This window comes from Mauremys reevesii, linkage group 3 (assembly GCF_016161935.1).
Source record: "Mauremys reevesii isolate NIE-2019 linkage group 3, ASM1616193v1, whole genome shotgun sequence".
NCBI lineage: Eukaryota > Metazoa > Chordata > Testudines > Geoemydidae > Mauremys > Mauremys reevesii.
In genome coordinates this window covers 139,727,640-139,752,728 of record NC_052625.1, presented here as the reverse complement: position 1 = coordinate 139,752,728, position 25,089 = coordinate 139,727,640, and the positions used below count along the sequence as shown (strand labels likewise).

Below are 25,089 nucleotides of genomic sequence, written 5' to 3'. Positions count from 1 at the left end.
GTCTGTTATTGTTTAGGTTTTTTTCTAGGCAATACAACAAAACGATGTTAGGGCATGTAATAATGTTATTTTAACCAATCAAAATTAAGAGAGAAAAAAAATCTCTCACACATGTACATGTGTATGTTCTGTAGCACTGAACTCTACAACTCCATGCCAAATCTTGCCTGCGGCCATAGTTATAGCATCATTAATAGCAAATGGAAGTGTTGACAAGCAGAAATGTAATTGCAATATCTTCTGATTATGTAGAAAATACTGTAGCTTATGGCTAAAATCTGCAAGAGCCCCTGAGTTATGTAGGAGCCTATGACCTTCTCTGTGTGAGAATTTGCACTAGTTTAACAAAAGGTATGATTTTTAAACTGGTACAAAAGGATGCACAATTCTGCTTATTTCTGTTTAAACTAAACTGATTTCATTGCAGATTAGGGTAATTAGGATCATGTTTAAATTCAATTGAAGGAAGCCATTTTTAAACTAAAATAAAAGTGTCCATACAGAAGTTTACACCTGTTTAACTTAACTTACATTAAACTGGTTTACATTAAACTGGTGCTGCTTTCTTGGGTAGATAAGGTCTAAGACTCATCAACTTTCAACGAGACTTCAGGCTCTAAGTGATTTTGAAAATTCAGCCCTATGTGTCCAGTGTACATATTTATACCTCCCACACTGTTACATTTTATAGGAAAATATTAGGCTTAATCACATCCTGTAGGAGGAAAGGAGGCCTCTGTGCAGATCTCTCCTCCTGCACATAAGGCGTAAGGGGCAAGATACCTATGTAGCAGCATTCCCGCACTGAACCCTAGGAACAGGCTCCCAAAAATATTTGTGCATGGTCAGGGAAAGGTGGTGAGTGATCAGGCCAGGGGCAGGGCTAGGGCTAAGGGAAAGGAGAAGCATTATCATCTCACTGGGCTTGCAGATTAAGGACTGCACTGGGGATCTCCCTTTGCACGGCCAAGCCCAGGGCTGCAGCAGACCACATGTCAGCAAAATTTCATTAGAAGTACACTACACAGGCAAATTGGCTGCTGTTGGCACAGAGCCAACACAGAGGGTCCCAGCATAGGTTGCTTCCTCTTGATCCCCAGGGATATATGATGGTCCTGGAGTTCTGGCTGGCTACCCCTGACCCACTGACTGTTCATCTGGGGCCACACAATATGGGTAAGAACGCCACAGGGAGAACTTAACAGAGATTTTCTTCTCTTTTACCACTGCCTAGTGGTTCTCTAGTGTGAGAAGTGATCCATCCCTTTGCCATTTAGGATTTATGGGCAGACAGTGGGTGCTTAGATTCTACAAGTATGGGTGGTAGTATAAAACCTAAGAGACATAGAGCAGCTGCTGCAGAAACTGATTTTCATGAAGTTATTCTTAGACAAGATCTCATCTTTCCCCTACCCTGACCTACATTATAAGGTAAACCTACTTCCTCTGCTGCTAAAATAGTATTCTCCTGCAGAGGAGAAAGACCAAAATGAAAATCATGTGACAGGCCAGCAATCTCTCATAATGAAATGTGGCACCATTTCAACAGAGGCTAATGACCTTCTATGAAACATTAGATTTATTTGCACTCATTTGGTCTGGATACTTTATCTATATACACTACAGCTTGGTTTCACTCCACCACTAATGGAATTGGCATACAATTGTGTAAATAAATTGTAGGGTTTTAAGGAAAGCCATGCTACATTCCTTATACACTACATTTCTCTGCATTACACAAGCCATTATGATTACTATTCTTCATAGCTATGCAGAGTAGCAGTAGAGACTCTTTTAAAAATGACCATCTTCTTGTCTGTCCTCTAGAGGAAAGTGCATGCCTGGGGCAGTTTCTGCTGCCTTATTGTAATTCTGGTCTTGCAGTGTAAGGGCTCATTTACAGTGTTAAAAATGTAAGATTCTAGTTTTCAGTGTTATGCAAATTATATTGAAATCAAACCTTGGACAACCTCAGCTTAAGTGCCAAATCTCACCTTCTCTAGTGATTCATTACTGGGGTCACGGTAAGCGCCTCCTGAGGGACTACCCACTTTTGTCCAGTCCAAGTAAGCTTTTCTGAAACAAGGTCTGAATTATACATACAGCAGTAAACACTTGAATTGGCCTTTAACATACTTTAAAAGAAGATTTAGTGCAGACTAAATAGTTCAAAATTTGAACTATCTTGGAAGATGAGATTTTATTTTAAAACATGTCACGGCTATGCTCTGTGCTTGTTAAGAATCTGAAATCATATTTTAAAATATTCCAGCTAGATTACAGATCTGGGGGCAGTAAGTGGCAAGCTTGCAATATTTTGTTGAGACACTGCATACAGCTGGAACAACATTTCTCTCACAGAATTCATTACAAGTGCAAATGTGACTAAATGGGGACGGGGTTGTTTAATGTGAATGCATTTTAGTAGCTGAAGTGTTTTGAAAAGAATTACTTGCTTGAATTTGAATATATGGATCAAATTCACCTTCAATTTCACTACAATTAGCTGAATGAGCCAGATGCTGCCCTTTTTTACACCAGTTTTGTATGCTGTATGTCTGAGTGGAAATCAATGAAGTTGCAAGGGTAGTGTTAACACCAGAATCTCATCCAATAGCACTTGCTACAGCATGGAGTTAGAAATCTTCAATATCTCTGTAATCTCTTTGCAACTTGTTAACCTCATTTAAAAACTATGTTAATCAATTTGGTTTTGGACATTATTCTTCTGTGGATGAAGATGTTGCCTACTATATTCTTTTTCCAGGAACTTATTTGTAGATCTTTTTTCATTGGTGGAAGAATTTCTTCTTCATTGCTGAAAGGTTCCCAAAGGATATTCAAAGTCAGAAGTAGGTTATAACTGAAATATCCTTTAAAGGTCACATCTCATGGCATGGGAACAAAAAGTATTCTCCTCCTTTGCTGGAAACAAGTAATCTTTTGCAGCCTCTGAAAGAAGTTCACTTGGTTGCTGAGAAGAATGGTAACCATGCCACAGTTATTTAAAACCTTGTCTTCAGTCTGCTGCCCAGCAAATCAAGCAGTGATGAGCAATCTAAAAGAGAAAACAAACAGTTTGTCCCTGCACACTGAAAGTGCCGTGTAAGCACCAAGCTGGTAGATTCTAGTGTCATTAATCTTTTTCTACGGGGCTCCCTGTCACCATCTCGGCTCTGGTGACATAGTCAAGTCTGCATTGAAACTGAAGAATCACTTTGCATTGTTTTGAAATCTGTCCAGCTTCATGGTTGTAAATGCCCTCTTTTTTTTTTTACCCTGGCAAAAATCAAAACAAGTCCATGATAACACATCACAAATTTAACTGGAAGAATCTCTCTCTCCCCACAATGCAACCTAGACCACTTTGTGCCTGTCTAATGTATATGCTCTGTGACTTAACACAAATTTACATTAAAGTTTGGCAAACCTTCAAGTAAAGACCTTCAGGAAAACAAACAGTTACAGCTGTTTCATTTACTATATAAACCTGAAGCACTTTATCTCCTAAATCCCCCCACTTGTAAATATTACCTAAAAATAAATACATAAAAATGAAGATGCTTTGGGACACCTCACTAATCTTTCTGCATGACATGATTAAACATGTCATGTTTGAGTGTTCTGCACAGGAATCATCATCTCCCAGGATACAGTGTAATTATTGATCAGCTATGCCACATGGGTGTGGGGTTATATGGCAGCAGCATATCCTTTTTTTAATCCTGGCCCCAAGTAGAGATACTCCTAACATTCCACTGAATAAGCAGCAAAGAATCCTGTGGCACCTTGTAGACTAACAGACGTTTTGGAGCATGAGCTTTTGTGGGTGAATACCCACTTCGTCGGATGCAAGACTTTTGCTGCTTTTACAGATCCAGACTAGCACAGCTACCCCTCTGATACTTGATTCCACTGAATGTCTTTTATAGGGGAATCAACTATCCTCCAGCAGACCCAATCAAGACTCTTGATACAGCACAGGTGAGCTGGAAGAGTTCCTTTAGTAGTCAGGGTTGACTGGCCCCAGGCCTCCAGCCCTTAAGGAGAAAGGCATTCTGTAACTGAAGGACCTCATCCCCTTAACACCCCCTAGTAGGCCACCACAGAACCACCGTTGTCCCTGCCTCAGTTTTCCTTGTCTCATTCAGGCATGGAACCTATATCTCTCAGTCTTCATCGATATCTCCGTTCCTCAGCTGGGTTACTTGTCTCTCTCCTCTTTCAGGACTGAAATGAGTCTCATCCCATCTGAAGCTCTACCAGTGCCTTTAGTAGACATTTGCTCCCAGGAGCTTGAGGCTTTGTCTCAGGGCCTTTCCTAACCTCTTTTCTAGAGCTGCCTGCTTTATAGGTTTCTATCCATCTTTCTTCAAGAGGGCAGAAATAACCTAAGTTAAAGCAGGAACACAAAGGAAAAGTCCTACATCCTTGTTATTGTTGCCACCTCAGATCAGGATTCTCAGCAGTCTGTAACCCCATCTATGCATCTCTCATTTAGTTCCCAGCCCAGGGACACTGACTACCTGCCTGCATCTAAAGGCCCCTTTCCCAGCCTGAGTGGAGGAGCCACTAAGCCCAGGGCTGAAATGAGATTGGGGCAACTAATGAAAAACATGGTCAGGAGTGAGGTCATAGGATCAAAATCAAAATTAGGGAGCTTGTGGACACAGCTCAGAAGAAGTCTGCCCAGATATGTGACCTGATGAAGGAGTGGAAATATGCCCCACATTCGCAGAGCACGTACCCACCCAACAGTCGCCTCCTGGTATGATGGATGACCACCCTGGCTAGTGCCAGGAGCAGGTTGACAAGGAGGTCTTGCAACTTCACGGGGCCATAGATGGGGTGAGTGTAGATCTGGAGATGTGGGGAAAAGTGTAGCCAGAACCTAAGGAGAAAGCTCTGGAGGAGCCAGAAAAAGGGGCTGCAACCTGGTGCACTTAATGTAAATGTGTGTCAGGGTCTCCCTCATGCCACAAAAGGGGCAGGTGTTGGGAATGGGGGGGTGAATCGCACCAGGTACACACCTGTGCTCACGGCTCTGTGAAGGAGCCACCAACTAATATCCCTGGTGGGTCACAGGACCAGACTGGCCCACCACAGCTCCTTTTCCTCCACGGATGGTAGAAGGTCCCACTGCTTGGTGTCAGGGTGGAACCCAAGTGCAGGGCCGGCTCCAGGGGTTTTCCTGCCCCAAGCAGCCAAAAAAAAAAAAAAGAGCCGAGATCACGATCTGTGGCAATTCAGAGGGAGGTCCTTCGCTCCGAGCGGGAGTGAGGGACCCTCCGCCGAATTGCTGCCCAATACCTGAAAGTGCCGCCCCGCTCCAGAATTGCCGCCCCAAGCACCTGCTTGATAAGCTAGTACCTGGAGCCGGCCCTGCCCAAGTGTCAGGAAATGAAGGATATGGAGCATGAGCATGTACAGCTGTTTCCTAGGTGTGGCTCAAAAACAAATAGGCTGCAGGTCATGCAGCCAGCTCAGGTGGTGTGGAGGGGGTGGCTCGCAGGGCAGGGGCCAAATGGCAAGGTCCAGAGAGCCAGGGGAGGCAGGCAGGGAATATCCTCCTGTAGAACCTGCTCAAGGAAGGCCTGCCAGGGGGGGAATTAGAGGATTGGGCCAAAAGAAATCTGATGAGGTTCAACAAGGACAAGTGCAGAGTCCTGCACTGCTACAGACTAGGGACCGACTGGCTGAGCAACAGTTCTGCAGAAAAGGATCTAGGGGTTACAGGGGATGAGAAGCTGGATATGAGTCAACAGTGTGCCCTTGTTGCCAAGAAGGCTAATGGCATTTTGGGCTGTATAAGTAGAAGCATTGCCAGCAGATTGAGGGACGTGATCATTCCCCTCTATTCGACATTGGTGAGGCCTCATCTGGAGTACTGTGTCCAGTTTTGGGCCCCACACTACAAGAAGGATGTGGAAAAATTGGAAAGAGTCCAGCAGAGGGCAACAAAAATGATTAGGGGGCTGGAGCACATGACTTATGAGGAGAGGCTGAGATTGAGAGGAACTGGGATTGTTTAGTCTGCAGAAGAGAAGAATGAAGGGGGATTTGATAGCTGCTTTCAACTACCTGAAAGGGGGTTCCAAAGAGGATGGAACTAGACTGTTCTCAGTGGTAGCAAATGACAGAACAAGGAGTAATGGTCTCAAGTTGCAGTGGAGAAGGTTTAGGTTGGATATTAGGAAAAACTTTTTTCCCTAGGAGGGTGGTGAAGCACTGGAATGGGTTACCTAGGGAGGTGGTGGAATCGCCTTCCTTAGAGGTTTTTAAGGTCAGGCTTGACAAAGCCCTGGCTGGGATGATTTAGTTGGAGATTGGTCCTGCTTTGAGCAGGGGATTGGACTAGATGACCTCCTGAGGTCCCTTCCAATCCTGATATTCTATGATTCCAACAGCCACACTGTTCTGGCTGGGCTGTGACCTTTTATCCTTGCAGTGGTTAGCCTACCCACAGGCTGCAGCTGGGGAGATGATTGCTCCCTTATAGGGATTTTAAACCCCCTCCACACACCTTGTTGTACAGTAGCATGGCTCTTCTCCTTGGTCCCTTGGAGGCAACTGCCTGTGGTGTGTTTTATGATAATCTAAAAAGCATAATCCAAAGCTTCCTTAAATGTCATCTGTATAGTATGTGCTGATCAACGCCTATAGTGGAAAATGAAGATGATTAAGCTATATCACCTGTTGAAAGCAAAAAGAGAATTGTGTGCTGAGTATTTAAAAAAATCCAGATAAATGCAAAATGGGCCAAATTCTGTTTGCTTTACTCATGTGAGCAGGCCTGTACAATGCATGTAGTACATTTAATATTTTATGGTAGAATTTACACTATTTTGAAATTGTGCTAAGAAACAAAGTGGCTTAAATTAAAAAATGTTAAATGTTGGTGTGTGCAAAATCCACATTTCACTTTGCTTAATTTTGAGGAAAAGAAGGGAAATACCAGATGTACCATTTCAATTTTTAAAAGACATACTTTTGCTAAAACATACTCTCCTTGGTGCTTCTTTCTAAAGTGATGGGTACATTAGAAATACATAGAGAGCAGATATTTAGGTCAGCCACTATAAGGCTGATGTGTGCAAATGCTGTGCACTAGTTTCCTGTTATAAAACAAGGAAACACATACGATTTTGTTTATTTTTAGTAGAAATTACCAGGTGTTCAGCAAGCCCCAGATTTCTTTTTCTCTTCCTCTTTCCATTAGTATATCCCTAACTTGGGTTGTTGAGTTCAGTACTTGTTTTTCTATTATTTCTTTTTGATGGCGGTGTGCATGTATTTATAACTATTGCAATCACCAGATTGTACAGGGTGGGTTCTGTTATTTATTTCTCTGTCCTAACTGCTAAGAACCCCAGGAACAAGCATAGCAGCACTAATTAAAAAGTAGTGAGACCTATACAGCCAGGAGTATGACATCATGGTTAAGCCACTAAATGAAAATGTCTGATTGATCATCAGTAGTAAGAAGGAATGAAAAGAAGTGTATTTTTTGTTAATCAAAAGCAAATCAAGTTCAGATTCTAATAGTTGGCACTATTCAGCTTCTAGGTGAAAGCATAGAAGCAACAATTGTAGAACCAGGAAAACTACTGTACGTACAGTGAACATACCTGGCAAGCTATTAAAGCCTCTTTTTTCCCTAACCTGGCCTTGACCTAGTGAGGGCAATACTTTTGAATACTTTACATTCAATACAGTTAATTAATTGAGAGTTCTCTGCATATAATTAAGATTTCATAAGTCAGTTGTATGCTAAATGAATACTGATTGGTCACTGAAGTGACATTTCTTGAGGATTAACAACTACAAAATACGTAATACATCTAGCCTTGCAGAAAAGTCCTATGGACTTCAATAAGGATACAACCAAGAGTTTTCTATATAAATTAAGTAGTGTTCTAAAAAAACTTGCTCTGCAAATCTATAGAACTTAACAGCGATATTCTTTCTGTGGAAACGAGAATGTTTAAATCTCCCTACAGAATTGAATGGAGGGTTATACTCTTTCTATAGAATTCTATGGGTTGGTTTAAAAATTCGATAGACAGGATATTATTGTCCATGAAATTGTATAGGATGTTTCCATGAGATTATAAATATTTTATTCTGTAGTGAACCGATGTTAAATACTCATCAAATAACTATTCAAAACATAGCATTGGCCCTGTAAAAACGAGATTGTAATTTTAAGTATTTCCATTTGACATGCTTAGGGGAGAATGGTCAGGATTTCCAGACTACAGGAAATACTTCAGCCTGTGCCTTTTTTAGACCATGAAAGTCAGATGAATCCAACTATCCCCAGATTAGCCACATTTATTTTCCAAAGCTTTCCCAAGTAATGAAAGTAAGGTCAAGGTCCTACAGCTTTGCAGGTCACATGTTCCTGCCCTGATGTGGCTGTTGGAAGCTGCATCAGCAGGACTGGAATTGGAGAAAAGAAATTTCAGACTAATCACCTATATGCTTTCAGCAGATTGTGGCCTTGTAAAACATAAGCTTGGCCCTGACTGGTCTATTAATGTTCAAACTCCAACAAATACTGAATCCTGAGATTGTCTATCTGCATGTTTCATAGTGGTGCTCAGTCATCACTGTAGTCTGAGCATAGTCCTAAACCATAGCCTAAGCCTAATAACCCTGCTTTTCCTCTGACTAGGGCTTTTCTGGCAGAAAGAACAGAGAAAATGAGAGGCTTTTGTAAATATAAAGCAAAACATAAAGCAGGACTTTTGTGTGATTTAAATGTTTCATTCTCTGATATTTATTTCAATTTTATTGTATCTGATAAAAGTCAATGAAGCTAACGTGAGTTGTTCCCTTCAAACAAAAGCAAAGCTATCAGCTCCCCAAATGTTTTAGTCCTGGACATTTTGTTTTGTTACATATGGTACCAGTCAGGAAGGTAAAGTGTGGTAAAAGCATTAACCTTATTCTGTGCATTTACATTTCTGCAGATAGGCATCACGGTCTGAACTTAAAACAAATCTGTAGAGAGGAAGGCTGGTCTTGCAGTTAAGGCTCTGGAACTGAGGAGATCTGAATTAATTTCCCAGCTCAGCCATAGACATCCTGTGTGATGTTGTGGAAGTCACTTACTCATTCTGTGCCTCAGTTTACAGATCTGTAATAGGATACTTCTTTCTCCTACGCTTTGTCTGTCTTATCTATTTATGGCCTGATCCTGTTCCCACTGAAGTCAATGATCAAATTCTCATTGATTTAATTGGGAACAGTAGTAGGGCTTTTGATTATAAACAATTGTGGGCAGAGACTTTTTCCTAATATGTCTATTACTCCTAGCCCAGTGGGACTTGATCTTGATCTTGATCAGTACCTTTAGATGATATCATAATACAAATAAATAATTATTATAATTATACAGTTATAATCAATGATAAAAGTAGAACTGCTGTTGTTCTGCATACCTCTGGCATAGTTTTGGAAAAGAGCAATTAGTATAACAGTATGGGTACATCATCAGTGGAAATTAAAAGAAATATTGAAGAAGAGAAACTTAAAAAATGACATACCTAAAAAAGAAAACTGACATGCCTAAAAAAGAAAACTGCTGCTCTCTTCTGTGTTTCTGAGCCAGCTCAGAAGAAGAAGAACGAAAGACTTCATGCAAACAAAGGAAGTGTGCAAATGCAGTTCAGTGTACTGTACCGGCAGCTTGGTGGTCATGCAGTTGACTAACTGTGGCACTCTGTACCTCAAAGCAGCACCCTGAAACCCCCATATTCACCACTATTATATAGTTATTGTAAGTTTTGTAGGAAGTATGCCTTGTGAGGTATCATTTTAAAAGTCTTGATCTGTTGAATATTAATATCCTGTTGGATTGTATGTGCTATCATTGTATGTGAACTAATGAAGTTTTGCTATGTGTGAGTTACTGAAATATGATGTGAGGTTAGGAACATCCACAACCAGTTTTTCAGGTGCGAAAATGGAGTAGCCAGATGTGCTGATGCCGCATTAAAGAGAATTCCCTTTCACAACAGCCATATCTCAGGAACTGTATACAATGGAGTGTGGAAGTAGAGCAAGAACTGACAGGGATTTGAAGGGGATTTCAATGAATGACAATCTCTGTTAGCAAGTCAGGCTAGCTGTAACCCTAATAACACAAGACTTGTAGAAGTGAGGATTGTGTGAGGCGTATGGGAAAGAACTGGGTGAGAAGTTGTTGCGACCTTGTGTTAGATATGGAACGTAGACTGTAGTCTAAATAGAAGTGAGAAAAATAAGATATCAAGATGACCTATGTATAAACAAAATGCAGCTGTTGCTTATTATTGTATGTAACAAAAGGTAAAAATGCTTGCTGTAATTGTTTACATGGAGAGAGACCTGCCTAGGAGGGGGAAACCCTGTGTCCTAGTGCACTCTCTCCCTCTATGCAATTTGCTTGAGAAATAAAGTATCTGACTTTACTGCACCCAACCAGAGAATGAGAACTATGTTTTTCTTTGACAGGAGACTTCTCAGAGAGAGCATGTGGACAATGGAGACTGCTTGACCCATGCATAGATATTTCCAGCAAGTTGGAAGAAACTACAAAGAGGGGAAGTGACATCATCACTTGGCTTCACTCCCCCCACAACTCAACATCTGGAAACAGGTCTGGAAGACAAAGATTTTGAACTGAGGACGGTGGTCTCAGGCTGGAGGAGAGTTCCAGCTTCTGTACTGAAGATTTGTGACCTGTTTGTACCATCTATTGGAGTGAGACACTGCTTGGTTCAAATCCTGTTTAGTTTCTAGAAATCAGATTTGTGATTTTACTTTTATTTCTTAGGCAACCCACTTTCATCTCTACACTTAATACTTATAATCACTTAAAACCTATCTTTCTGTAGTTGATACTTCTCTTTTATATTTTAACTAAAACAGTGTATTTTGGTTGAAGTGCTCGGGAAATCTCAGTTCAGGTTACAATGGCTTCTGACCAGGGCAAGACAGTACAGTTCTGGGGTGCACGACTGGGGATCTGGGGGGAATTGGCTGAAGACTCTCTATTGTGGGTTCATGAGTGGCTGGGAGAAGCATTCATGTAATTCAGTTGGATGTATCCCTGCCTGTGGATGTCTGTGTAAGTGCAGTACCTGCCAGAGGTTTGTAGCTTGTCACAGCATCACAATGTGAGAGGGATGCCTAAGGTTGGTGGGACACAGGGCTCAGCAGTCCCACAGTTCAGGTTGCACCCTGGGAACCCCATCAAACTCACATGCCCACAGGCCTACCACTTAAATCTCAAGACATTGCCTAAACAGTTATCATTAGGAGCATCTATAGGGTGCTTATCATCATGATATTTGAGTGTACTTTAACAATTAACATTAGCCAAGTAGATCAGATGCTAGAGATTCTAGAGAACAGTGCAGCAAAGTGAATTTTGCAACAAATTCCCCAATCATGAAATTGCAGAATTCACAGGACTCCTAGTCATATGATTGACATTTGGATTTATCCCTGCCTCTCAACAAAAGTCTGGAGTAACTTAGACTCTCCAACATTACAGACCTTTGGTTATATTTGGAAATCGAAAGCAGCACAAAAAGAATAGAGGAACAGAAGAAACTGAAAAGTGGCAAGGGGGAAACCCAGCAGTGGAATGGAGAAAGTCACACACTAAGTTAAAACACACTAAGAAAGAAAGACAACCCTTATAGTCCAAGAACAGAAGGCATTGATGACTGTGTACAGATCTGAAGGGAGAAAAGAGTCTATATAAGGATGCAAATGCTTTACCTTGTTTCCCATGCTTACTTTCTGGAATTCAAAAACTGAAAGTCAATTTCTAAAAATCTAAGTTTTATAGGCAAGAAGTATTTTTTCACTTTGGCGTGAAAGACATTGTCAAAACTGTATTGGGAATAAGAGTGCTGTAGTGTGTCCAAATCGACATGAAAAACAGAGACAGAAAAAAGCCAAACAAAACAAAAAAAGCCAGAAGGGTCTCAGAACTGATATTATTAAACTAGGAGAAATTATAGAGAGAAGAACTGCATCACTTGCAGAAAGGAAAAAAAGTGTCATTCTGTCCAGTGATGAGTAGGGATAGAAGACAAGAAAACTTGCTATCACAAGTAGTCAACAGGGATGGTAGGGAAACCCAATAAGCTTTTTTTTTTTTGCCTAACAAGAAAAAGAAAACCAAACATATCTTCTACATTGTCAACATGGACCCTGGAATCACATAAGATTAATATTCTGTATGATTCCAGAGCCAACTGAGAAAGAAAATCCATAAATTCATTAAGAAACTTGTGATAGCTCATGGAGGGCTGTAAATCGAAACTATTGTGAAGGTTTCAGAGGTAGTACATGAATAAAAAAGATGGAAGAAACCCAAGCTTGGTGACTTGTTGATTTGAGTGAAGTATGTTAAGATGTCTGAGAATTAGATGCCATACATCTTCCAACCCAGCTCATAAATCAAATGTGTTGTGTATATAAACTCAATATGTCTAGAACAGAATTCAGTTTATATAGTGGCTTTTCTACTCTTTCTATTACCAAATGTGTTTAATATAGTGTGTTAGACACTAGTAGTATCATGACTATGGCCCAGATGTAGGAATGTATTTAAACATGAGTTTAAGTCTAACCCTTTTCTGGACAGAACTTAAGCTTGTGCTTATATCCCATTAATTTTGTTGAGACTTTAAGTTAAGCAACTTCCCAAGTGCCCTCTGGAATAGGGACTCTTTCCTGAATTAGGGTCAATGTGTGTAGGTAGATGTAACAGCGCATATTTTTTAAGTGCTTTTTGTCTGAGTATTTTGCAACTCTATGGTCATCTTATGTTTATCTCTGATTTGGTGTTTTGAATCTGGAGAAGCACTCTGTCTGTTTTAGGTATTATAGTGTCACATTTTCAATGAAACATTCTCTCTTCTATAGGGTGCAATTTGCATCTGCAAATATTCACCTGAATTTTTGCACACACAATTACATGTATCTGAAGAAGTGTGACGATTTGGCGAATCTGCCTGAATCATTTACAAATTCTGGTTGATGCTGTAAAATTATTATGAACATTGCAGTATTACGGACCATTTACTGCCACCATTTACTGAAAAAGGTGTCTTTCTTGGACCAGATACAATGGTGAATTGTTAAAACTTAATGGCCACCTATTCAAATAGCAGTGATGGGACATTAGGACAATGAGTTTAGCTGAAGCCTAGGAGAACTAGTTATTTTTTCCTACTAGGGCTGGCATTTGGAGAGTGGAAAATCCACAAATGCAGAACAAAGATCTCAGAGTGTTGATGCTAACCTTTAACAACCAGAGAGGCTGGGTGGGTCAGGGGAAGATTCACAGAATCACAAAGTAAGTTTGGACAGGAGAAAGGAAGACAGAGGCATGCTTTTGTAGCAGGGGGTTTCTGTATAACTGCAGGACCAGCTCAGGTCAGAAAAGGCTAGCTGGGGGAAAGAAGTCTCTATATTTTGGAAGAGAAGTCATGATCTGTAGGGAGAGGATCCTAGATACACCAGAGGATTCTGCCCAAGCCCAAAGAACTCTCCAAAGTTGTAAGAAAACCAAGACAAGGGAAATGTGTGTAGGTGTGTTTATTATTTTGTCTAGATCTGTGTATCTCTCACGCTGTTAGGTAAAGAACAATAATGTTTTAGAATCCTGTGCAAATTCTATATATGTATCTATTGGCTTTCTCTTATCATGTGGCCCTGAAGGTAAACTGTAAACCAGAAAGCTCACACCTTCAGTGGCATTCTGGGAATGTGCAAATGCTGCTGGGATAGATGGTGGTGACAGCACTAGTGTAAAGATCTAGGGCGACAATTGGATTAGGGGATTCCCACTGCTGATGGGGTATTAGATATGAGGTTTGCATCTGGAGTGTATTCCTACAGGCCCAGAGCTAGGTATAGTGATTAAATTCTACCCAGCTCCAGCAGAGGGATTCAGTGTTTTGATTCCCTAACATCTAACAGGGAGAGCTTGATAAGATTTGTGACAGGGGCAAAAAAAGTAAATACTGGTGCAGTTACTCAGAGCTTTGTAGCAATATTTTGCATCCACAAAAGTGGAAGCAAGGTCTCTACTCTTTTGAATATTCATCACCTAATGTACCCAACAGCATAGTACCTAAATGTGTTCCATATCTGAGATTGATGATGTCATGCACTGAGTACTGAAGGTTTATTGCATATGACAGCATGAAACAGAAACAGTTCAAGAGTGCAGATTCCCCTTTTAGAGTATAAAAAGAGTACTGAGGACATGTTTAATATAGTAAAAATCAGGCCATATGATTTGTGTTATGATTCATGTCAGTAGAATAAATGAGAACCTGATTTCTTGCTGATATATATGATATGATCTTCCAAATATACCCTATCTGAAGGAAAATATCTTATTTTGGGCCCTTGCCTTTTATTCACTTTCAAAACATTAAAAAATAATCAAGTGTGACAGCAGTTAATACCTAGCATGAAAACCTAGCAATACTGTTTTGGTTACCTGGCAACAAAACAGATGAATGGAAGCATCAGGTGAATGAATGTGTGGTTTACCCAGCTTGTTACAGTAATTGATACTGGATCAGAGCACCGCTGGTAGCTAGATAGCTATTACTCTACCCTTTCAGACTGTACTGCCTTTCCAGAGCGATGTCCAAAAGATAGAATGAGCTAGCTAGCTAGCTATCTGAACTTCTTTGCTTTTATCATTCTTACAATGGATATATAATTCTTTTTAGCAGAATAAAAACAAGCAGATAGGATTACTAAATGTAGTGTAATAATTCACACCTAGCAGGACAATTAGGCAGTTCAAAAACAATCTTGCAATCAGAAACAAAAGCTCCATTGGAAATTTTGTTTGGGTGAACCTAGGTTAACAGATCTTTTAGGGGGAGGAGGGGAGTTATGAGTCTTTGACATTCTCCAGAACACTGCCTAGTCAGAACTTGCAAGGTAGTTATTTTTAGCTTGCTTTGTTAGAAAGTATTTATTACTTTATATTTTATTTTATATTTAAATGTATTAAATTACTAAGTGTACTTAGTGTTACTAAAGCAGCCAAATGACTAATACATAAATGTTATGTTCTAATCACATAGCTCAGTGGAATCACTCTTGCCTTACTTTTCTTGGAGCAAATGTGTTTAGAAACCCCTGCAATTAAGGAAAGAAAAAATATATTTCCATTTAGTATAGTTCAACTTAAATTATTGTAGGTCCTTTCAGAGTTACATGTATTTAAATTGCGTGGCACTGTGGACCACAAAACTTCAGTAACACCTACTCGTTGAAAGTGAAATATCACTCACATTAACAACCCCAGATTTCAGACCTTTCAAAGAACTCTGCATTTGCTTGTTAAGTAATTTATAGTCATTTCCACTGACATTCTGAAAGATGGAGCTGAGGCTATAATCACAATTTCAATAAGGAACACAAAATATGGAAGACATCAGCTCTAAAGAAGAAGGAAGAAATAGCCAGTGGAAAGTTACTGACTAACAACTTTTGCCATTACAGAACAATCAGTAGTTTATGTGCAAGGGAAACAAGCAGTTTATGTGCAAGGGAAAATACAAACATTGAATATTCTTAAACATCTTTTTTTTTTTTGGTGCGAAAGCAGCAATCCAGTCAACTCATTGGAACTAAATGTCAACATTTCTACTGCCTTTAGTCAAGAAAACTGCCAAGAAAGATTAGGGGTATACCTTTCACTTTTCAACTCCATTAAAATGTTTTACAGTTGAATAGAGGAAAAAATCAGGGTCCCTCATCTCCTATCCTTTTCAATACCTTCACCACCAAGCTTTCAGCGATGCATAGGCCCAGATTCCTCTCTTCACTGGTGACAAGGACTGAGAGGAAATAAGTTTCATCTCCTGTAATTAGGTGTTCTGTGGCAGTCCCTGGTGCAAGTTAATGAAGTGTTTAAAGAGTTTGTTTGTATGGGGGGCGCTTCATAAGGGGTTGCAGACCTAAACAAAAACAAAATTACAAATTGACCCAAGTTGCTGAGGGTTACACTTTAAACACTATCTTACCAAAACTGCTGCCCCCAGATTTTAATAGACCCCCCATGACACTAAGCACCCTTTTATTCAAATCCTACACATTATTGTAGTAAACTTTGTACAAAATATTCTCTGTGAGATATCATTTGAAAACTAATAACTCATGATCACTAATATTATTGCATTAAGTATGTGTACAATATATTTGAATGATTATTAAAATGAGTTTAAACCAGTAATGCCAGGGGACTAGTAAACAGGTCTCCCCCAGACAAAGGAATGTATTTTCCCCACCTGGATTAATTCCTAAGTACTTTGAAAGACTTTTAAATTTTAAAGAATAGATTGCAAAGGTTTACTGGTCTATAAAGATGGGGGGCGGGGGGCAGGCTGACCCTCAAGTGATAAACAATTGAATCAACTGTTTGTGTACAATATTACTGTATTATAGAAGTGTATATATTGAGGTCTTTTCTGAAAGCTAATGAAATGTTGTTGATTAATATCATTGTGAAATGTATGTATTAACATTATGTAAGGAGGAATTATGAATACTCATTGATATTAGGCCATACAACCTGTCCAGACAGGCAGGAATGTCACAGCTGTCTACATGTCTCCAATGTAAATTAAGCATGGTGGAATCAGAAACAATGGATACCCATATGGGATGGGGGGGCTGGGAAGCCCACAGGAAGGAAAGGACAGCATGAGGTCATCCTTCCTCTCAATACAAATTCATTGAACTTTAGAAAATATAAGCAAAGACAGACGCCACCTTTGGTGCCCATTAGTAGACAGACACAAGGGAACAGTGCTCTTGCAAGCTGAGAAATATAGGTCCTTCAGCCCATGGGGGCGTTGAAGTCTCTGGAACTGAATATAAATGAGAGACCTGCTTAGGCAAAGATGTTTCATCTAAGAAAACAAGGGAAGCCAGGATCTTGTACTTTTGTGGAAGGTTCAGATTGAGGAACAGTCAGCCATGGATGAGAAAAAGAATGATTGGTGAGAGAAACCACTTTGAACAAAGCCTGTATCTTGTTAGATTGTTTTAGACTTTAGATGCATGTTTTCACTTTTGTTTTACTTGTAGCCCTTTAAAACTTTATTCTTTTTATTTGGCATCACTTAACCTATGTCCTTTTGTTAATACATTAGTTATATTCTTACTATAATGCTGTATTTAAATGGAAGAGTGTATTTACTCCAATTCAATTAAAAAGTTGAAAAAAAAATTTGTGCCTTTAGAGGAACAAGTTAACATTATTTCTCAGAACTGTCCAGGAGATGGCTGGACATTGCAGGGCACATGGATTAGGGGAAATTTAGTACTGGGAGTATGCTGGGGTCATGTTGCTAGTTGTCACCAAGGCTGGTGGAAGCTAGATTGTAGACAGGCTGCTGGAGTCAGAGCTGCTAAACTAGGGCTGTCTAGCACATAGACAACTCAGGGTGTGACCTTCATTCTTGTAGGCGGATTGTGAGCATCCCAGGCTGGGCGCTCCAGTAGGAAATCATTGTAAGGCACCCAGGGCTACAGGGCAATTGGTAACACAACCCCTCACTGGTTTGGATTGCACCTCCAAGCCATGAGTGAACTGGCATCACCCTGCCCCCCAACACATTTTAAAAGCATTTTAAGCACTGGTTTTACCAATATTGTGCTTCCCACATAGCTCTTACAGGGCTTGTGGCAATCAGGAACTGGCACAGATCTGTGGTGGGAATGTGCAGAATCTCTGGATCTTCTTCACTGCCATCAGGGGGATTTACAGCTCCTTTGAGGTGCTTTTTATTAGCTGAATCAGCAGAAAGTGACTGCAGAAGTGCTGATTTTGCCCATTCATCTCTGTAATCTAAACTAGAGACAGGACCAGATATAAATCTCATATGTGCATGTCTTTAAATTTGTGGTGTCTTTGAATTCGAGGTGTTTGAAATCCAAACCAAGCTCTGGAGACAAACGTTGCACCACACCGTAGTTCATTGGTTTGGTTCGGTTTGCAAAAAAGGGAGCAAAATGAATATGTACTTTAAAATATGTTCCATTTGCTAAATCACGTTTCTAGTGAAGAATTGTTTCAAGTGATGGGAAGTTGGGAGGGCTTTTCTTTCCTATTCTGATAGATGCATCCCATCTCCGGAGACTGATAAGTCATGCCTTTCTGGGATCGTTTCTGTCCCTGCCCCCAAAAGTGGCTTCTGTAAACCATTTTCTTTTACTCTGAAATTCCCAAAATACCATGGATTTTCTAAATTATTTCCCAGGGGAGGAAATTCTTGGACTCTCCTATAAGATAATTCCCCTTTGTCTTCAGGAGGGAATCACCTAATAAGAGGTGGTGTACAAATGTAGTGGCTATATCCTTGAATGGGGAGAGGTATTTGTCCTCAAGCCTTTGCTGAGCCAGCCACTCAGAAAACCTCTCCCATGCTGGGTTAAGGCCCCGAGGCTGTGAAAGCAGCAGGCAGAGATGTACAGATCCCTCCCAGCTTGACTTTACTCTGCACTACCAGTGCAACAGCAGAGGCAATAGTAGCACCGAGCAGGGCGCCATCTCCATTTCCTCAATCACCTCACCCCATTGACAATGTTTTCATCAATGTTTTAACAGCTATAAGGTGGAGAAGCTGGTACTGCAGGACAGAGGCTGCCTTAACTTGCACCCTAAGGAACTTTTGTCTTTCTGACCTTAAACCTGTAACTTTATTACATAAGTGAAAGTCAGGGGACCAGCCAGAAAGATTATGTGTGTGTGTGTGTGTGTGGTGATGAGGGGCGGGTGAGAGAAGCATGAGAAGGACTAGAACAACATCAGGGAATTTCATGGAGTGGCTAGTAGAGACAGTGAATCATTGAGAGAGTTTGGCATTTGAGAAAGGTCCTGGGAGAATTAGAAGAGAACAAGAGGGGAAGAAAGGATAAACATTATATGTTACTTCATGTAGTATATATGGAACTCCTGTGGAGGGTTTTGTGCTGGAGGACTAGGAAACATAGATTACACCAGACACAAAGGTATCCGTCACAGCTTACATGAGTGCCTTGGCATACAGAGACAATGAGACAGAAGTGGAAACAGAGACTTCCATAGACTCTATCACATCTCTGGGGTGAGCTGCTGCACAGCACAGCACAGCCAAGCCATGCCTTAGATTTCAGGAGTGTGTTACTCAATTATCTCATGGTAATCATCCCCTCAGGGCTGTCTCTCTGCTATTGGAGAACAATTTCATGATGAATGGAAAATATATATTTTGGTAGTAATAGAAGATGCTGTTTAGAACAGATAATAGCCACAGTTGTTTTGCTGAGGTGAGGAAGAGAGACAAAACAATAGTTCCAACTTCTATTATCAATAGCCATGAAGAATAATACTTCAGTGTAGCAGTTTTTATCATTTTAACAAATTCAGACAAACTTTTCTGAGAGTAGCCTCAATACAGCCTTTAAGAAACCCATCTTCTTACTGCGTGGCTATGGGCGCCTAGGGAGCTAATCTGCCAAAAAGTGATTATCAGTGGCCATTCCTAACTTCAAACATTCTGGGAAACAGAGGCGGGGACCCTCAGACTCATCATTCTCACTAGGCAATGTGTGAAATAGAAGGTATAATTAATCAGGTGCTGCATTTTCCTTACAATTTTTAAATAATTTTAATAGTTTTAAATAATAAAATCACCACCACTGGCACCTCTATCAATTTAATGGATTACGCTTCAGAACCTACAGACAGAAGGGGAAGTATTATCCCCCATACACAGATGGAGAAACTGGGGCACAGTAAGGTTAAGTCACTTGTCCAAGATTGCAGAAAGTCTGTAAGAGAGAATGGAACATAACACAAATCTCCTGACTCTCATGCCTGTATTTTAGCCACAAGATCATCTTATCTTTGCAGTCCAGCCTTCCCATGAAAGTTATATTTAAATGCGGATTTGGGTCTGGATTTTGACAATCCATCAACTTGCCTATTCAGTTTGGGACAGTTCAAGTCCAAAGTTCTGGTACTCATATAGGCCTCAATACTGGATTTAGGATTGTGGTTTGGGCCATGATCTTGTAATGTTCTCCCTATCCCTGCAGTTTGGAGTTGGCTGGATTTGGGTTCGGGCCCCTCTCTAAAACAAAACAAATAAATTCCAATGGCATAGTGCTCCTAGAGAAACAGGTATATAAAAATAGAAATACTATATAAGAAATTTTAATCAAACTATACCAGCACAGTATGCTTCCCATTTCAACCCAGGAACAGAAATAAAGTCAACAAAGATTTATTATTAATTACTGTTACATTTTAGATTTATTATTAATTACTGTTATTTAAAACCTGAAGTTTCGCAGCCCACTCTGTTTCATCCCAGACCTGCAGCACTATGCGGTCCCCCACAAGTCCGCTTGTTTCCCGGGCCATCGCCGCTTTCCACACACCACCATGAACCCATTGCCCACACACCATCTCCCGCGGCGCGGCGCTGCTTGCTTTCTGAGGTGCTGTGCCTGACACTTCACTCATGTGCTGCTGCGGCTGCGGCTCCTCCTCCCGATCAGCCAGCTGCTGAAGAGGTCAACGCCATAAGTGCAGCGATGATTGCAGCGGGCTCTCCTAGAGACAACTGAATCAGCACACATCAGCTATGTCCATCTCTCATTTGCCAGTGCATTCCTCCCGTCATTTAACTCCCACCTAACTTCTCAGATCCATTCAGGAGAAAGCCCTCTGTAAATTACACACTGACGCAGCATCCTAGGCAACAACTCAGGAGTATTTCTAAATCTGTATAGAAATCTAAACTCTCCACTCGCCATGTAGCTTCGAATCCCTACTCAGATTCAGTCAGCACACTGGTCAACCACAAGGAGGAGGCTGGGAGGCCCTCAGTTATCATGGAGTTAACTATGATATACAGTATGTGGAAGCTCTTGACATTGCTTTTTGTCATTTCCCTGCTCAATAACAATGCATGACAAGATTTAGACTGGCACAAGTATATTGTCTGTCAAAGGTGCTTCAAGATTTTATTTGGCTGTTAGTCAGCTCACATTACATCAGGCTGTTTGATACACAGAGCACAAAGCAGCTTAACACTGTTGCTATTAACGTTCAAACCACACTGAAAACACTTCATTAAACAGCCTACTGCAGTGTAATTGTTTAATAATATTTTGATTAGGTTGTTTAGTAGACAATCTTCGCTGTAAAACATTCTCTTGCTGTCAAGTGACTCGTTGGAAAAAGGCAATAGCAAAATGCTCAAGATAGTTTTGGTTGTTCGTTCGTTTAATAAAGGAGTCGAGAAAGCTTGCTGGGGTATTTTTTCCCCTCAGATTTTATGAAACCTGTTTAATCTGTGGGGATTTGTGTGTGTGTGTGTGTGTGTGTGTGTGTGTGCGTGCACGTGTGTGTGCGTGAGTTGTTTTTATAGCGTAACTAGAGAGAGGCCATGGGATGACCACTATAGGTTTCCCTTCACCCAGTTGGCCATATCAGGATCTTGAATCCAGAATCATGCCCCTTCTGAGAAGGACTGATAGAGTTTTGACCAGTATTTTCATGGATGGCAACTAAGGGCTAGATTCTCAAGGAAGTTATAGCCTTTTTACACTATTCAAGTGGTGCAAAGGGGCTGAAAGAGACAATTATGCTGGGGGTAGATGTGACAGATCAAGACTGTGCCTCTGCTCCCATATCCCTGTGCTATAGGGGGGATATCAGGGACTGGATTATGGCAGAGTAGAGGTGGTTTATTAATGAGGCCTACATCTGTCCTTCACTGGAATAGGGCCAGAGCTTAATGGCAACAACCATAAGAGGCTGTGAAGCACAGCTGACCCTCAGGATCGGAGCAATATAATTGGATCCATGATGCTACACCCCTCTCTCATGCACCAAGTGGAGGTCAGGTTCAGGAGAGAATCTGGTTCTATATCCATTAATGAGTGCACATCAGTGGCCAGAGCAATGTAACTTCATGGGCATGCAGCTTCATGGCTAGATGGCAGAGGTCCAGCCAACATTATTTCCAGGCTAAAGTAAATACCCAAGGTGTTTTTGTAAGTGATGTAAAATGCACTCTTCCCTTTAGATTTCAGGAGGGGATGAGCATGAGGTTGATGTTAGCTTTGAGTCTGGGACTGCACCTTCCACGGACCCATCAAAATCCACACTAGAAACTAAATACTTTGAGTAACTACTGAACTTTCTTAGTTTTGATAACAGGCCATAAACTAGAGCTGGTCGAGAATTTTTTGATAAACTGTTATTTTGCTGACAAATGCCAAGTGAGTGTGAAACAAGTCTGTTTTGATGAATCTCCCAACTTGAAACACATTTGGATAAAACAAGTTTTAAAATCGTCAAAACAGTTTTGAACTGGAAAGCGGGAAAAGGATGAAAGCAAAATGAAATGATTAGTGATTATCTTTAAAAAATGTTCCAATAGACCCAATGTTTTTTTTATTATTTTGGTTCGTGAACATTTTTTGAGATTTTTTACTCAATTTGGGCTGGCAAAATTTGATATCTGAAAATTTTTCACAGGACAGGAGACAGGACTAGACACACTAGACACACCCAGCTGTGTTGTACAGCATTCCATCTCTAGCTTGCCAGAACAAATGCAGCCCTGGTTAGTTATTTACAAAAGTTTTTTTTCTCCCTGTCTGATGGCTGTTTGATGACTGATGTGAAATGACTTTACCAGTCTCAGTCCACTTCCCAAGTGGCAAGTATCTACCTCACAACAAAACATAAGTGCCATCACAGTTGACATCAGTTAGCAGTCTTGCTAGCAACCTCAGCAGAGATACCAAGATTGAATAGGCATAGAGAAAGATTGTTAGCTCTCTTCATCTTTGTACATATCAGTATGATATATTTGTATAGCAGTGGTGCTAGCTGAATAATACAAAATAATAATCCTCCCTTTTACCTCTAGAAGTGTTCTCGCCTGTCATGATTGAGGCACATTTGTGGGTAAAGCTTACATGACTACTGCTTGAGCTAGGTCTGTGCAGGGGTTAAACAGAGCACTTTATAAGGCATTTGTTCTTACATTTTTCAAGAATACTACCTTCAAATACATATACCGAGTTTAAGAAAAAGAACTTCAAGATCTTTTCTGATTTCATTTAAGATATAGATTTAAAACTGAGGTTCTAGAATTCTGAAGCTCATCCCTCCCCCACTCCAAATGATATTAATTTAAAAGAAAGAAATGACTATCAGCCAAGCTCCTTCATTATGTCATAACTGACCAGCTTCCTACAATATCTGGGGGGCATATTGCAAATAAATGTGTAGTGAGCTATCCTGTTTGCCAGGCCAGTGAATGCCATGACACTTCCATGTGTCTTCTGGATTTAACCAACTTCATTTTCAGCAGGTATCTGATCAGTGTTTGTTCACCTTTTCTTTTAACTGTCATGTCATCTTATGTTGCATCTTATTGACTACCATGCTGATACAGTAAGATGGAATGGTCCATAATATGTGACAAGATGGTTAGCAATAAAGGAGACACCTCTTTCCTCAGTTTAAACTATATCTCCTCTCAGCAGCTACTAATGTTTAAATTTTAGAAAGGTGCAAAAATTACTTCAAACAGGAGAAAACATGATAAATCCATGTGAACAGCTAGCACTGTACTCAACTTCATACTAAAATCTTGTTACAACATTTCATCTGCTGGTTTGCAGATAATGCTCTGTACTCCCATACCAGAGCTCTAGGTTCAGTTACTTTTCATTATCTAGTATTTCTCTACTGGGAAAATTGCAAAGGAAGCACATTCATCACCAGGGGGCTCTCACCTGTGCACTTCACCTGCTTGTTTGGCTGATTAATGTGGGAGAGGAAGCCAAGGTTCTTTGCACTCCCCCTTTCTTCCTAGCCTATTTGTTCATAAAAAGGAGTAACCCCTCTTCTTCCAATATGGCTGGAGTCAAAGGAGTGCCACACAGGCAAGCAGTAATTTACACTTACTCCCCTGAATAGCTAAGTAATGTGATAATTTAGCTCTACATAACAACAATTAATATACAGGCAGGTGCATTTTGCTCCAGCTGAAATTTCTGAGTTATCTAACTTGCCTCTGTGGTGTCTGAGCACTTTCATGAGGCTGAAATTAACATGGTAAAAATATCTCACAGAGATTATATATTAATGAGTGTACTCCAGTCTTGATGTGATAAAGGATCGCTGTGGTCAGGTCCACATCCTAATAGATTGCAGCCTTGTTGTGGATGTTGGATGACTAAGAGGCACATGGTGACTGCCATTGTTTGGACATCAAAATGCAACAAAGTTCCAGTACAAAGCCAAATCTCAATGCACCCTCAATTGCTGCCAAGCTCACCCCTTATCCACCCAATCCTATTGTCCTTTCACCTACTGTTATTGCTTGGTGTCTTCCCTTCCCCACTTACCAATGTGGCCTTTCTTCTGACCTTTGTGATGTAATGTTGCTGGCTCTGTGTCACCATGGAATCTAGCAGTGTCACCAATACCATGATAACATCAAAAGCGCTACTAGCTCAGAACCATAATAATACAGTAATTACAGATGGATCTGAGCTAAAATCAGAATAGCTGACCTTCACAAATTCCAATTCCATACAGGGACAAAAAGTTGAACAAGCAAAATTTTTCATGGAACAGAAAGTTCAGAGGAGATCTTGATCAGAGAAGAGTCCATAGTATGTCATAGAAGATTAGTAGAATAATAGATTATAAGGCCAGAAGGGACCATTCTGACCATCTCTATAATACTGCCATTGAACTTCCCTGAATTAATTGCTGATTTAATTAGAGCATATCTTCTAGAAAAAAAATCTACTTTTAATATAAAAATGTCCAGTGATGGATATTCCATCCCAACCACTGGTAAATTGTTCGAATGATTAATTAGTGTCACTATTTAATAACTGCACTGTATTTCCAGACTGAATTTGGATCAGTCATTGGATCTTCTTATACATGTGTCTGCTAGACTTAAGATATTATTTTTGTTCCACATGTAAGTACTTACAGACTGTGATCAAGCCACTTCT

General features: G+C 40.4%; 1 long non-coding RNA gene across 5 annotated transcripts; it reads right to left on the bottom strand.

Annotated features, from left to right (window-relative positions):
* Positions 1-1,594: 1,594 nt before the first annotated feature.
* On the bottom strand, positions 1,595-24,732 carry LOC120401585. Of its 5 annotated transcripts, none has more exons than XR_005596573.1 (3): positions 24,634-24,732; positions 15,732-15,998; positions 1,595-3,058 (listed from the first exon to the last, which is right to left on the bottom strand). It is a non-coding gene; the product is annotated as an uncharacterized LOC120401585 (long non-coding RNA). The 5 variants fall into 5 exon arrangements; XR_005596571.1 differs by lacking the exon at positions 24,634-24,732 and adding an exon at positions 24,466-24,487; XR_005596570.1 differs by lacking the exon at positions 24,634-24,732 and adding an exon at positions 24,432-24,465.
* Positions 24,733-25,089: the final 357 nt, after the last annotated feature.